This window comes from Phascolarctos cinereus, unplaced genomic scaffold (genome assembly GCF_003287225.1).
Source record: "Phascolarctos cinereus isolate Bilbo 61053 unplaced genomic scaffold, phaCin_HiC Scaffold_4;HRSCAF=312, whole genome shotgun sequence".
Taxonomy (NCBI): Eukaryota; Metazoa; Chordata; class Mammalia; order Diprotodontia; family Phascolarctidae; genus Phascolarctos; species Phascolarctos cinereus.
Window position 1 is genome coordinate 584,592,710 of NW_027555847.1, and position 14,428 is coordinate 584,607,137.

The following is a 14,428-nucleotide window of genomic DNA, read 5'->3' on the forward strand; positions in this document are numbered from 1 at the left end:
GATGAAATAGTTTTGTGACATTCCTGAAAAGATGTCACTTCCATTCCTCTGTCTAAATTCTGACCAAGCAACCTGGAACCTCTAACGTCAAAACTTCCCTCCTAAAGTATGTATTTCTCCAAGTGATGAGGAAGGGTAAGGGTGAGCTGAGAGGGAGAGTAAGTGAGAGGTTCCTTTTATTCACTTCTGGATTCTGACCTAGTACTGGTTCTTTTTACAGATCAATTGCCAGGTAAGAACTACAGCTATCTGTCATTACTTCTTGGTCCTTTTTTCTTAGAATCAATTCATTGTGAGGAGAGAACATTCTGGCACATATATAGAGTCACCTATCTTCTGTGAGTTTTAAAGTTGTTTTCTGAACCTTATGCAAAGATTTAGCAAAATGCTGAATTTTGACTGCCTACGTATAATTTAAATTTGTTTAAAGCTTATCTATTCACTACCTCAATGTCCTAACAAATTGCATTCATTTATTAAAAGATGACTCTCGCATTCCTAAAATGGGTTAATATGATTAACAAAGGCAGCACGGGGCAGTAGAAACAATATCAGACTTGGAGTCCCACGATTGGGTTCAAATCCTAGCTTTGCTGTATGACATTGGGCAAGGTAACTGTTAACCTTTCTTGGCCTCAGTTTCCTTATCTGAGGTGGATTATATCAACTCTCCAGTCACTTCCATCTCTGTCTATGAGTCTATGTTCTAAGCATTTTAATAGAAAAGGCATTTTGTAGACCACCAATCCCAAATTCTTAATGGCTTGGACAAGGGTTTCATTTTAATAATAATCACAGCTGACATTTATAGAGCAAATCTGTAAGGTTTGCAAAGTGATAATAATGATAGCTTGCATTTATATGGTGCTTTAAGGTTTTTGCAAAGCACTTTACATATATTATCTCATTTAAAGTGCTTTACATACATTATTTCATTTAAGCCTCACAACAAACTGGTGAAATAAGTAGGCAGTACAGTTATTATAACCTCTATTTCACAGATCAGGAAACTGCGACTCAGAAAGTTTAAGTGAATTGCCTTTAGTCATATCGCGAATGAAATGCCTGAGGTGGGATTAGAACCATCTTTGGATTCCCAGTCCAACATTCTAGATCTGTAGGCTGCCTTGATGTTTCACCAAAATTCAATCATTGGGTGTTAATTAAGTGCTACTATGTGTCAGGCATTGTGCTAGGTGCAAGAGAAAGACAATTATACAACATTTAGTATACATTCACATTATAAAAGCATATGAATTGTAGGTTTTCAGTAAGATGTGTTTTAATTTAGCTAATTAGCCTATTTAGTTCAGTAGTCTATAGTGCCATGCACCCAGTAGATGCTCAATAAATATTTATTGATGGTAATGATATTGCCCATAACTGAGAACCACTGAGCTTCCTGTGAGAAGTGATGCAAGATGTGAACTATACTGAGTATCTGGAGTGTTTGTTGTCTTTCACCTGAAGGGGGAAGAAACTGGTGAGCAGAAGCAAGATGTGTTCCTTCTACGTGAGCACCAGCTTCCACTGAGTCATAAAACAGTATTCTGTCTTTGTGCCTTGGTGTTTTATATCTGGAGTCTCCCACACCGCCCACCTCCTGTGTAAAATTTACACAAGCATTGGAAGATTGTGGAATACCCAAGGAAATCATTTTTCAGTCGATTGAGTTCTTAATGGAAAAAGCTCTCTGAATGCTATCTTACAAATTAGAAGATCCCCTGCTTTCTAAATAGTTCAATTGAAATCAGCTTTGTATTTATCCTCCAGGTCATTCAGGCTGAAATGTGGTTAACTCTTGAGTCAAAAAGTCAGATTTTTAAAGGTAAAATGTCAAGTCCTTTTAGGCTTCAACTGACCTTTTAAACCAGATTAGGGATTTGAGGCATTACACGAGGATTTCTACATTTTATATCCCAGTATTTAACAAATGATCAAATACAACTCCCAAGAATACTATTTTTACAAGTTTGACATTTCAGGTCTTAAAGGAAGTAGGCTGTCTGGCTCCTCATACATAAATTTACTGATGAGAAATTCAGCGTGTGCTTTGGTCCATTCCACCACAGTTTCTTCAGGGACAGAAAGTTTTAAACTTCATGAATAATGTTATACTGTATGCTGTGACTTTCTTCTTGATAACTATAACTCACATTGACATCGAATGTTACACTTAATGGAGAGCTCTCACAAGAGCCCTATGAGATAGGTAGTGTGAATGTTATTGTTCCCATTTTAGAGATGAAGGAACAGAGGCTCAGAGGGGTTAAATCTATGGTCATATAGTTTGAAAGTGTCAAAGCCAGAAATCAAACTTCCCATTTTATATCCTTGGTTCTTTCTATTTTATCATGTTGCTTATGTGAATAAGCTCTCAGAAGATGAATGATATTGAGGTAAGGGAAGGGTCTTACCATTCTTCCCAGGTAATCAATCAATCAACAGATTAACCCTAGGTAATAAGGATTTCTTCCTATAACCTCATCATTCTTTAAGTACTTAAATACTTAATCACTTTAATCTTAAGACCTTTGCCCATTATATGAAATGCAGATGACATCACCCAGGAAACATACTGTGATTGGTTGAGAAAATCAAGTCACATCTCTTCAAAGAGCAGTTAATCCAGTTTTGAGCTCAATTCAACAATAAGCCAGTCAAGTGCTGGAAGACTCCAGGCCAGGGAGGGCATTGAAAAAACAGATACCTTCCACCTTACTAGAGGGCAGCAAGATGGGGGTGAAGGGAGTGAGTCCAGAGGAAATATTATAACTACCTTCCCTATTCCAATGACCAAATAATTGAAGAAACTGGACCAGTAAGGGAAGAAGAAGAAAAAAGATACACTTCTGTTCTCCCACCACTTATATAGAAGGTTATACGCCTTTGGGAGAGGAGAAAGAAAGATGACCTGCCTCCCATTTAGCCACAGGGGCTATGAGAATATAGCTGTCTCTGCCTCTTACGTTGGTTATTTCTGAATATTAGGCAACCCCAACTATCAAGAGATGGAGTTGACCAAGTCATAACTTTGTGAAAGGTTGGAAGATTTGAAGATCCCATCAGCATCTATATCAGTGGCTTACAGTAGCTTTTGCATTAAGCACTAAGAGTTGCTCTAAAGATGAGCTAGACACACTTATGAAAGGTTGAGTAAAGATGTATTCCTGGCACTGTGCTAAGTGCTTTACAAATGTCATTTCATTGGATCCTCACAACAACCCTTTGAAGTAGGTGCTATTATTATCTGTCATTTTATACTTGAGGAAACAGACAAACAGAGGTGAAGTGATTTGCCCAGGGTCACACAGCTAGTAAATTCTTAGGTTGGATTAGGTCTTCCTTACTCCAGGTCCACCCATCTATCTATTGTGCCACCTAACTGCTTAGTGTAGATAAAACCCACTATATCAATAGGCAAAAATATGATAAGAAATGTAGACAGATAAGAATCAACTGGTATGGGAATTGGGAGAAGGCTGAAATGGGACTTCTAGCTAAGAAGAGGGAGAGATACCAGGGAAGGATTCATGAAAGAGGTGGTATTGGAGCTCTACTTTGAAGGATGGATAATATTTGGATAAGTGAATGTGGAAGGTGAGTGAAAAGGGGAGAACATTGGGGAAGAGGGAATGGCAAGGAGGAAGAAAAATAGTGAATGTGGTCCAGGAATCATAACCTAGTCTCTAGTATGAGCCTTAATACATTTATGGTTTTTTTTAAATATAAATTTATTTATTTTTAGTTTTCAATATTTACTTCCACAAGATTTTGAGCTCCAAATTTTCACTCCATGACACCCCTCCCCCCATCCCAAGATGGCATGTATTCTGAATATCCCTTCCCCAGTCTGTCCTCTCTTCTATCTCCCCCCCTTCTCTTATCTCCTTCCCCTTCTATTTTCCTGTAGGGCAGGATAGACTTCTGTACCCCATTTCCTGTATTTCTTATTTCCCAGTAGCATGTGAAAACATTTTTTTTTAAACATATGTTTTTAAAACTTTAGGTTTCAAATTTTCTCCCTTCCTCCCTCCCTACCCACCCTCATTGAAAAGGCAAGCAACTCAATATAGGTTATACATGAGCAGTTATGCAAAACACTTCCATAGTAGACATGTTGTGAAAAACTAACTCTATTTCCCTTAATCCTACCCTGCCCTCCCATTTATTCTATTCTTTCTTTTGACCCTGTCCCTCCTCAGATGTATTTGCTTTTGATTACCCCCATTTCCCAATCTTCCCTGCTCTCTTATCCCCTTCTCCCCCTATTTTCTTGTAGGGTAAGACAGATTTCCGTACCCAGTTGAATGTATATGCTATTCCCTCCTTAAGCCAAATCCTATGAGAATAAGATTCACTCTTTCCCTCTCACCTTCCCCCGTTTCCTCTCCACTGTAAGATACTTATTTTTTTTTGTGAGATAATTTACCCCATTCTACCTCTCCCTTTCTTCTTCTCCAAGTATAATCCTCTCTCATCCCTTAATTTTATTCTCCAGATATGACCCCTTAATCTTCAACTCACCCTGTGCCCTCTATCTATCTATATATACATACATATAATTTTTTTCCTCCAACTACCCTAATACTGACAAAAGTCTCATGAGTTATAAATATCATCTTTCCATGCAGGAATATAAACAGTCCAGCCTTAATAAGTCTCTTATGATTTCTCTTTCCTGTTTACCTCTTCATGTTCCACTTGAGTTGTATTTGAAAGTCAAATTTTCTATTCAGCTCTGGTCTTTTCATCAAGAATGCTTGAAAGTCCTCTATTTCACTGAATGACCATTTTTTCCCTGAAGGATTATACTCAGTTTTGCTGGGTAGGTGATTCTTGGTTGTAATCCTATCTCCTTTGCCCTCTGGAATATTATATTCCATGCCCTGCGGTCCTTTAATGTAGAAGCTGCTAAATCTTGTGTTATCCTGATTGTGTTTCCACAGTACTTGAATTGTTTCTTCTGGCAGCTTGTAATATTTTCTCCTTGACCTGGGAACTCTGGAATTTGGCTATATTCCTAGGAGTTTTCCTTTGGGGATCTCTTTCAGAAGGAGATCTGTGGATGCTTTCAATTTCTATTTTGCCCTCTGGTTCTAATATATCAGGGCAGTTTTCCTTGATAATTTCTTGAAAGATGATGTCTAGGCTCTTTTTTTGATCATGGCTTTCAGATAGTCCAATAATTTTTAAATTCTCTCTCCTGGATCTATTTTCCAGGTCAGTTGTTTTTCCAATGAGATATTTCACATTGTTTTCTAATTTTTCATTCTTTTGGATTTGTTTTACAGTGTCTTGATTTCTCATAAAGTCACTAGCTTCCAATTGCTCTATTCTAATTTTTAAGGAAGTATTTTCTTCAGTAATTTTGGACTTCCTTTTCCATTTGGCCAATTTTTCTTTTTAGGGCATTTTTCTCCTCACTGGCTTTTTGGACCTCTTTTGCCATTTGGGTTAGGCTATTTTTTAAGGTGTTATTTTCTTCAGTATTTTTTTGGGTCTCCTTTAGCAAGCTGTTGACTTGTTTTTCATGATTTTCTTGCATCACTCTCATTTCTCTTCCCAGTTTTTCCTCTACTTCCCTTACTTGCTTCTCAAAATCCCTTTTGAGCTCTTCCAAGGCCTGGGACTGATTCATATTTTTCTTGGAGGCTTTGGATGTAGGAGCTTTGACTTTGTTGTCTTCTTCTGGTTGTATATTTTGATCTTCTTTTCACCAAAGTAAGATAATATAGTCTGACTCTTTTTGTGCTGCTTGCTCATGATCCCAGCCAATTACTTGAGTTTTAAACTCTTTGTTAAGGTAAGAGTCTGCTTCCAATGTGGAGATGTACTGTCCCAAGCTTGGGGTTTGTACAGCTGTTTTCAGAGATACTTGTAGGGACCTGTAAATTTTCAGTTCTTCCAAGGTGGTATGATAAGGGCGGGTGTTACCCTTTTCCTGGCCTGTGACCACAAGTTCCTTTCTGTCCTGTAACTGTGAGGAGGGGTTTCTCTCCACAGCCACTACAAGCTCCACCACGCCAGTGCTCTTCCTCACCCCAGGACTGCCACCCAGAACTGTGACCCAGATTCAAGCACAGTCAAAGCAAGAGATTCCTGCCTCAGCACTGGTGAAGAGATCCCTGCAATCCTCTCTGATCAGCCACTGGATTCCCCCTCAGTCTATGGGCTCAGGAGCAGCTTCCCCCCAGGCCATGCTCTTGGGGAATGGAGCTGAGACCCTGTTCCTCTCTCAGCACTGCAGAAACAGACTTTTCCCACTGACCTTCTAAGTTGTCTTTGCATTAGTGGATTGAGGAGTCTGGAAACCTCCACAGCTGCCCATGATTCAGTCCTCTGAGGCCTGCTCCAGTTTTGCTGAGGTCTGCGCACCCACACCACTCTGCGTTGTGATATACCTTTCTGATCAATCATCCAGGTTGTCTTGGGCTGGAGATTTGTTTCACTCTGTCTTTTTGTGGGTTCTGCTGCTTTAGAATTTGTTTAGAGCCGTTTTTTAAGAGTATTTGGAGAGGTTTGGGGGAGAGCTCAAGCAAGTCACTGCTTTCACTCCGCCATCTTGGCTCCGCCTCTTAATACATTTATGTTAACCATTTAGAGGAATCATACCTTTGAAACATTTTATTCTGTCCTATAACTGAACAAGAATTCATCTAGCCTTTGTCTGAAGGCTTTCAGTGATGGAAAGCCTTTTCCCTCCTGAGGGAGTCAATATCATTTTTCTCTAGCTTGAAATGTTAGGAGTTTCTTTCTCCAGGAAACTTCTACCCTTTACTCCAAGTTTTGCTCTCTGGGATCAAACAGAACACGTCTAACTCCTTTCCTTTTCTATCTCAATAAACAAAATTAAATTAACTCCAGTTATCATGTAGTCCTAAATTTCATTGACTTCTTTTAGAAAAAAAAATAAAATCATAAAGGTGAAATGGACCTTAAAGATTATATACTTCAACTACCTCATTTTACAGATGATAAAACCGAGGTTTAGAGAATTTAAGTGACTTGGTCAAAGCCATACAGCAAATTTCCAGGCAAAGCAGAAATTAGAATTCCATTATTTTCATTCCTAGTCTAAGGCTCCCGTTCTGTCATATCCACAGAGAGACTTCTGCTTGCTTCAGTCAGAAGAAAGAAGTCAGTAGTTTAATTATTCCTCCTCCTCATTACATCTTGCTTAATAAACAGAAAATTAAAAAATATATTTGTTGAATAGTTTGGGTTGAACACCACATAGCCTCCAAAGAACTAAGGTTGAATATTACTTCCTCTCCCCATTACTTCTTCTCTGGTTGAATTAACCTCCCTCAAATAAATGATCATGTCATGTATGTTTTGTTTGAAATAAAAATACATTATCTCTCAAAAAAGTTATTTAAAAGGAATAAGGACAATTTAAAGTTAATTGTAATCTTTGGAAATCATAGGTATCTTTAATGTCTAACAAAGTGCCAATGACAGCTGAGATCTGAGAGAATACATTTCAGGTCAAATGTTATCATAAATTTGGGAAGCAATTAGCATGCAAGGCTTCTCAATCTCTCTACTGGGAATGCAGTGACTTCCTTCGCTCCTGTCTAATGTTTTTTTTCTGCATTAACAATCATTTGCACTGCATTGAAATGCTGGCATCAAGCAAGAAAGGAAGAAACACTGGCACCTCAACTCACTGTCACTTATCTTCCTTCCCTTGTGCAATTCATTTAGGAAGCCTTTGGACTTGGGGCCATACCTTTTACCATAGTGCTTGATAAATCTGAGGCAACTCATGCCCCAACACAAAGCCCTTTTTTGAAAATAGATATTAAACATGGATTATAGGTGATGATAATGGCACTATGGATAGACTTTGGTATCAGGAAGACTGAGGTTCAAATCCTACTCTGGCATTTACCAGCTTTGTGACCATGGTTGAGTCATTTAACTCTCTAAATCTCAGATTCTTCATCTTTAAAAAAAAAGGATAATAATAATTAGAGTATCTTCATCAGCAGATTGTATTGAGACTTAAATGGGATTATGTAAAGTGCTTTACAAACTTTAAAGTGCTATGTTAATGCCAGTTAGTAGTAGTAGGAAGAAGAGGAGGAGGAGGAGACATTGAGATCATTGCAATAACTGAAATAGCATTTGTTTACTCTTCACCAAACAAGGCATGAAGGATTAAGATCTGACATGAGGCATAACTTCCTGAAAAGTGTTATTATAATGAGAATTTGTAGAATTTTTTTTTTTGGTGAGGCAGTTGGGGTTAAGTGACTTGCCCAGAGTCACACAGCTAGTGAGTATTATGTGTCTGAGACCGGATTTGTACTCAGGTCCTCCTGAATCCAGGGACAATGCTCTATCCACTGCAGGACCTAGCTTAGCTCCTATAAATTTTTTATTATAGAAATTTTTCACTATTTTTTTCTCTAGGATGTGGAATGAGGGTCTGGTACATCTATAAACTCCATCAGCTTGTTCAGATGGCACCTGTCTATCTAGTAGATGCTAGCAACCTGGTTTCTAGGAGAATAATGATGATGTGTAAGGAAGTGAATTAGAAAGGCTGTGGAACATACGTGGACATTTGTAACTGATATGGGTTGGCTAATATGTATGGAAAAGGGGAGGATCTTTGACTGACTTTAGAGGCATTTAATTCAGCTTCAGCAATTTCCTCTATCCTGTCTCTTGCTTCATTCGAATCTGGGGAAATACCTTCTCCCCCTTCCTGAGGCCATTGAGAAATGAGACCTCACTGGCCATTTCACGTATTCTTTTTTATTCTAGGTGAAGTGAGTGGCATCTCAAAACTTAATTAGGTACAAAAGCCACAGACATCTAGGAGTCAGAATTCCAGGTTATGCCCCAAGGAACATGTAATGTATAGTCTCTGGCCACTGTCTCTAAGGCCAGGGAGCTACATTTCTCTCTCAAGGTTTCAGGGAACTAAGTGTCTCTTTCTCTACTGCCATCCACTTGATCTCCCATCTACTATGCTCCCTTCCCCTGTTATTTTAGCATCCAGTAACTAGCACCCCAATTCCATTTAACTCTTGACACAGATTGGCTTTTATGAGGGGATATTTACCTCACAGATCTAGCAAAAACAATTGTACAAATATTTACCCAAATATTTCTGGAACATACTCTGCTCTATAGCATCACAGTCTCTTGAGGAATAGTCTCAAAATTTAGTTCAGATGCTACATAGAATTTGTCCCACCAGGTCCACGTCCAGATGTGGCTTCGGCCAGGCTGGAGTTCCAAAGGTCACTCCCAAAGAGCTCTCTTTACTCCTTAGGGCATAGATGCTAGACTGGTTGCTAAATCTGAGCTGGCTTCTGAATTCCATATTTCTGTGGCTTGGAATTAGGGTTAGAGACAGCCCTGACCTCTTTCCCTGAAATAGAAAAGAACCCAAAAATGCCCCATTTCTCAGGGGCCATATAATGTTAGTGGGACTGGGAAGGGATTGAAGAACTTTTCTTATAGATCAAAATTTCATTAGTTGGTGAATGGAGTTACCGCACTTCACCAAAGTTAAATGCAATAAAAGAGTGTCAAAGAGAAAGTTACTGAAGCTCAAAGTTATTTTTGAATGTATCGAAGCCAAAGAGCTTCCCTTTCACCACATGGGTTGACTAACCAAGACTGGTACATGTATAAACTCCAGCAGCTTGTTCAGGTGGCATCTGTTCATCTAGTGGATGCTAGCAACCTGGTTTCTAGGAGAGTAGTGATGAGGTGTAAAGAAAAGCATTAGAGAAACTGTGCAGTGTAGATGGACTTTTGGTACCTGATTTGGGCTGGCTATGTATATGAAATGTCCACAAATACTCCACATCATCAAGATCGTTTCAGCAGCCATCTCCCCAGCAGCCTTTATGTAGACAGAAGCCTCTGAGCAAGTCGAAGGGTTTTGGGCATGTGCCAGACATTCCCCATGACCACGATATATGGTTTATGTGTAGTACTGCTGACTAGGACAACTGCTGAACTAGTTGACCCCTTGAATTCTCTCTTCAAATAATGTTAGAATAGGTTACTATATTTCAACATTTTCACAAGCTGCCACCACCCCAATCTTTCTTTGCCAGTCCTAAAAGAGCTAATAGGTTAACAGAGAAAGACATCAAGATTATTACGAAAAATAGGGAGTATCATCATATTTCAAAGTGAGTGTGAGGAAGTGAATTTATTCTCAACAAAAAAAAGATATAAGTATTTAATACATAGATGGAGCCATGAACCATGATGAAACCATGTGATAGTTTCATATGTGTACGTAGTCTTCCTGCCGATCTAGACTGCAGCTCTTTCACACTTCTCATCTGCATGATTCTTCTCTATACCTTTCCATGACGAGATCCTCTCCGTATCTAATTAATCTTCTGGAGGCCTTCTGGTTCCTTATGTTTTGACCTAAAGACCCAGCTCAGGTAATTGTTGACTGAATGAAAACTAGCAGGCATTGGCCTCATTTGCCCTAGACATAAGATCACTCTTCATCTTCATGTCACATCCTGTCTGTCCATCCAGCCTTCCATATAGGCCATCTTACCATGCTACTCAGGTACTCTCATAGTAATCCCTTTCCTTTCCTTCCACCTCTTGCTCTAAGCACAGTAACCAAATCAATAGCACCATCACTTCTGAAAAGGGCATGATAATTGACTACCATTTACATCAGTTTATCTTCTTTGTGACTTCCCATGTAAAAAGTCCTTTCCTTGGCTATCAAAAAGACTATTTTATGGAAAACTCACACAGGGTAAGTGCTCACATGGTGGTCAGAAGAAGTAATACAAGGACACTCTCAAGGTCTCTCTTAAGAACTTTGGAATTGATTGTATGACATGTGAGACATGCCCTCATTAGAGAAGGCACTGTGCTTTATGAGCAAAGCAGAATTGAAATAGTTCAAAAGAAAGCTGAGATGTGCAAATTTAGAGAATACACCCCAATGTCCACAGGGACAATTTGTGCCCATACCTTAACTTGACTCTAACATAGTGTCATTTTAGTCCTCTTTGAGAACAAAGGACAACAACCACTCCTATATATGGATTATCTTTCCCCTAATTAAAATGTAAACTCCTTAAAGGCAGATACAATTCTTATACTTATATTTGTATCCTCAAGCACTTAGTAGAGTGCTTGACACTTAGGAAGAACCAATAAATTATTTTTTCATTCTTTCCTCCTTCCTCTCTTCTTCCTTCTCCCTCCTTCCTTCCCTTCCACCCTACCTTGCCTTGCTTTCCCTTGTCCATTCCTTCCTTCCTTCCTTCCTTCCTTCCTTCCTTCCTTCCTTCCTTCCTTCCTTCCTTCCTTCCTTCCTTCCTTCCTTCCTTCCTTCCTTCCTTCCTTCCTTCCTTCCTTCCTTCCTTCCTTCCTCTTTTTCTTCTCAAATTGTCTAGCTGTTTCATTACCTTGTGAAAATAGCAAGAGGCAGATAGGTGGCGTAATGGATAGAGCACCCGCCCTAAAGTCAGGAGGACCTGAGTTCAAATCAGGCCTTAGACCATGTACTTGACACTTACTAGCTGTGTGACCTTGGGCAAGTCACTTAACCCCAAATGCCTAAATAAATAAATAAATAAATAAATAAAAAGGAAAAAGAGAAAGAAAACAAGAGCACCTGCATGTTGTGGAATTCATTAGTAACTAGTCCAGGGAAGTTCATTTAATTCTCCCTACCAGTTTATCTACTTGTAGGGGTAGGAGGCCCCAGGTGGCTGGTGACTTCCATTTAATGTTGCATAAATTCAGAGGTTAGGCCTACTCTGGAGAGGGACAACTGTAAGACACAAAGATAGGAAATCTGATCTACTCATATGTTCCTTTTATACAAATATATACTTTCCAAATAAGTAAAACAGCACATGTACAAAATCTGTAATTTGACCAATTTAATATCCCAGTTAGAACAAGGGGTAAAAGCAAAACAAACTACTCTGGTGATTAAGCCATTCTTAACACTATTTAACTGTTTGGAGCAGCCACTTGTGTAAACCCACACTGCTTATCTTTCTGTCACCCACAGTGCTGCCCCAAGGCTTTTTTCTCACAGCCCCAATCTGGGCCAGTCCAAGAATATTTTTTTTTTCAGAGTAAAGGTGTTAATTGCCTCCTTAGCACTTTCTTACTACTTTTTTGAAAAATTTTTGTTTCACAGTTTCTCCCAGGCTGGGAGGAGTCCTTGGTCAGGATAGCTGGTGTTACCTGTACAGTACAAAACAGTGTCATGACTCTGAACTCTTCTCATGTTCTCTTTCTCAGAATCCTTAGATTCCTTCAGATCTCAGCTAAAATACCATCTCTTATATAACTGATCTCCTCCTTGTTGGGCTCTCCCAGCCTTTATTTTTATATTTATTATTATTGTTATTATTATTAGGAAGTGGGGACAGGCTGAGATTTATTGCTATAGTAAACTCTCAGGAAAACTGCCACTATCCTCCTTCTTCCCTCCTTCCTTTTGTCAGAGAGACAGAAATAGGGAGAGGGAGAGAGACAGAGACAGAGACAGACAAAGACAGAGAGACGGAGACAGAGACAAAGAGAGAGAGAGACAGAGACAAAGAGAGAGAGACAGAGATAGAGAGAGATAGAGACAGAGAGAGAGACACACACACACATACACACAGAGAGAGAGAAGAGAGAGAGAGAGAGAGAGAGAGAGAGAGAGAGGAGAGGGGAAGGGGGTATTTTAACCCCTTAGCTGGCTGGACAGCAGCTTTTGAGTCAGGAAATCCTGGAAAAAATGCTTTTCTGTGAGCATGTTGTATTGCCTAACCTCCACCCCCAAGTAGATAGAAAACTCCTTTAGCGTAGGGTTGATTATTCCCAAGTAATAAAAATAATGGTAATAGCAATAGTAATAAAAGCTAACATTTATACAGCACTGGGCTAAGTGCTTTGCAAATATTATCTCATTTGATCCTTTCAACAACCTTGGCAGGTAGGTGCTGTTATTATCATCCCTATTTTACAGATGAGGAAACTGAGTCAAACCTGCCCAGGTTAATTACTGTCTGAGGCTGGTTTTGAATTCATAGCTTTTTTTTTTCTTTTCTTTTTCAGTAGAAAAATGAGTTATTTAGTCTCCTTTCATACATCTTACTGTTTAGGGAACACAGTCACACAAAATCACAGACTTCGAGAGCTACACTTAAAATAATGAAGGGTCAAGGCAAAGCTGATCCCCTGGACACAGTCATCAGCCTGGAGGCTCCAGCTCCCTGAATGTACTTGTGCACACCTTCACCAAAGGAAAATAGTTTCTCTCAAAAATAGGGGGAAAACAAAGAAGACAGATGTGATCACTTGACATGAATGGTGGGTCAATATAGAAAAACAGTGTGTTATTGCTATTATTATCAAAGCTATCACATCAATGGGACCAAGAGGGTTTTTTCCAAAAATTGGACTAAAACCTTTTGCATTTTTACACCAGACCTTTTCTTACGTCATTCTGAGACACAGTAAATCCATGTTCTGAGTTTTATCCTGAAGGGCAGAACAGCCTTTGAAATGCCATAAAAAGGAGCAAATCCAGTTACTGTGATGTGTTCGCAAAAGGAACTCTAACCCACTAGTTGATCCAGCAGCTTCATTCTCATGAACACTCTTGCCATGAAGAAACTCAAGAGAACACTGAGGAAACCAAAGAATGGAAGAAGGAACCTATTGAGCTTGGGAATATTTGGTGCATTGGCTCTGTCTAGGATTGTGAAACCTAAACCTCCCATTGTAAACAGGAAACTGAATGCAAGTCCTTCCATAATATATTGTCCATTTACTCTATATGCCAAGAAAGCAACTGGTCTCTGATGTCCATGTTCATCTGTCATAGATCCAGCGCTAGGGGGTTCCACAAGGACATCATAAATCACTCCTCCAGTGACGAGGAAATAAGACACCACCACCAGGGCGTACACCGTCTTAGCTGATGGCATGTGGGCCCATGGCGGCTTCTTCAGCTTCAGATTGGGACACTCGAGGACCACAAAGGGCACCCGGCACTAAGTTTCCATGTCGGCAGCGACGTGCTACGGCCCCCAAGCCCTTCACCCCGGGCACCGGCGCTACCGCCGCCGCCGCTTTCTGACTCCAGCCCAGGTCTCTTCCTATTGCGCCACTGAACCGTTTGAACACAAAGCTTTGTTTCTAGAGCACTCAGCAGATGTTTATTTAAATTTTTTAAATGTTTGAAAATTGTATTTTGAAAGAAAAGTTGTTTTTTAGACGCATAGGACCCAACTGTTCATGATCTCTCTTCCTGAAATCACTTTGCACATGCTTTGGTTTATTTATTTGTATAAGTTCCATTAGGAAAATGTAAGCTTCTTGAGGGTAGAGGTTGTTTCACGCAACCTGGCACCTGGTAGGCTCAATATAAATGTTTGTTTTAGTTTTATGAACAATTATATCT

The 14,428-nt window shown here is 39.5% G+C and overlaps 1 pseudogene; it reads right to left on the minus strand.

Moving 5' to 3' along the window:
- Nucleotides 1–13,580: 13,580 nt before the first annotated feature.
- Nucleotides 13,581–14,030, minus strand: LOC110198527 (oligosaccharyltransferase complex subunit OSTC pseudogene; annotated as a pseudogene).
- Nucleotides 14,031–14,428: the final 398 nt, after the last annotated feature.